At 41.2% G+C, this 1,855-nt stretch overlaps 1 pseudogene; it reads left to right on the plus strand.

Moving 5' to 3' along the window:
- Positions 1-860: 860 nt before the first annotated feature.
- LOC115895719 lies at positions 861-1,852 on the plus strand (annotated as a pseudogene).
- The last annotated feature ends 3 nt before the right edge of the window (positions 1,853-1,855 follow it).

The raw sequence follows: 1,855 nt of genomic DNA on the forward strand, positions 1-1,855 counted from the left end.
CAAGAGAAGCAAGGGAAGTAGCTAGTCACGCAAAAGGGCCTTCAAAAATAACCAGTGGACTTCTAATCTGTCTTATCTGTCTTCTTAGTCCCAGCTACTCGGGAGGAGAGGCGGGACATTGGTGGGAACCTGAGAGGCGGAGCTTGCAGTGAACCCAGATCCCACCACTGCACTCCACAGCCTGGGTGACAGAGCCAGATCCTGTCTCAAAGAAAAAAAAAAAAAAGAAAGAAAGAAAAAAGAAATGTCTTATGGAGTACTTCAGGGTAGAAAGAACACACACTCAAAAGCCATACGAATAAGCAAATTTAAGGTAAAGATAAATACATGAAAAATTATCCAAGATGAAATAATTAACAATGTGCACCTCCACAATTTGTTCTCAAGTAACTTAAAACACTAATATTTAATAAAAAATCTATGACTAATTTTTGTTTTTGACATGCAAGGTATAATTTTGATAATTCAGTAAATGAAACAGTGCAGTTAAGTTACATGGGAGTAACGGTTTTGTATGTTACTAAATGTAAGCTAGTATAACTTTAAAATTGTTATAACATTAGAATATTCAATTAATCGTCATAGCAACCACAATTAAACAAAGAAACACAAAAGAGTAACTGGCAGGAAGCATGCTTTCTGTACTACAAAAGAAGATAGGGGCTGCGGATTTAACTACTCTTCTCTGAGGCTACTGAGCAAGCTATCATGTACCATGAGACAAAGCCTAAGCTGTTCCACTAGGGACTCATCCATACTCAGAACCTGGTGAAGCACTGGAGGCAGAAAGAAGTGGCGAGGTGGAGAGGCAACTGAAACAAAGTTGGCACAGCAACTGCTCCAACACTGTGTCTTTCTTCATGGCTTCCCAGGAGTTTGAGGTTGAAACAATTGTTGACAAAAGACAAGACAAAAATGGGAATACAGTGTATTTGGTTCGGTGGAAAGGTTATGACAAACAGGATGACACTTGGGAACCAGAACATCACCTCATGAACTGTCAAAAATGTATACATGATTTTAATAGACGACAGACTGAGAAACAGAAAAAACTAGAATGGACCAGGACAAGTAGAATTTGTTCAAACAATGCCAGAAGAAGAACTTCCAGATCTACCAAAGCGGACTATACTAAGAGCTCTCCTAAAATGCTAGTGACTGGCAAACAACACGGATCCAAAAGCAGCCAGTTATTTGCTGCCAGCAAGAACATTAGGAGAAAGGCAGCTTCACTTCTCACTGATGCAAAGGATATGGAGTTAGTAAATTCAACTCTCAAGACATTTGCACCTGACAGTCCTGTTGACAACAAGAAAACTGTGAGCGGCTTTCAGGAACTCAAGAAACTGGACCCTATTGCAGTAGATCAGCAGGACCTGGTGGACTTCAAGGTGACAGAAGGGAAACCAGTCAGGGACCCTTTGTCAGGTCCCAGTGCAGAACAGGCTGGAATAGAGGACAAGACCCTGCTACAGCCACTAATGTCTCAGATGTCTGGCTCAATTACTGCTTCCATGGCCACAGACTCAGCTCCCCAAAAAGCTATAGTGGTATTAATAGACCCACTACCAGCCACTGGAAAACAGACACACGTACATCAGTTGCAAGAGTGAAAGGTGGCAAAAGACATGTTACTGATGATGGCAGAGACCAGTCTTTTGTCAAGAAAATGTACTTCACCATAAGGCTAACGGAGAGTGCCAGCACATACAGAGACATTGTAGTGAAGAAAGAGGATGGATTCACCCAGATATTGCTATCAACCAGATCGACAGAAAAAAATGCACTGAATACAGAAGTAATTAAAGAAATAGTGAATGCTCTGAATAGGGCTGCTGCAGATGACAGCAAGCTT

The sequence above is a fragment of the Rhinopithecus roxellana genome, unplaced genomic scaffold (assembly GCF_007565055.1).
Source record: "Rhinopithecus roxellana isolate Shanxi Qingling unplaced genomic scaffold, ASM756505v1 contig1699, whole genome shotgun sequence".
Taxonomy (NCBI): Eukaryota; Metazoa; Chordata; class Mammalia; order Primates; family Cercopithecidae; genus Rhinopithecus; species Rhinopithecus roxellana.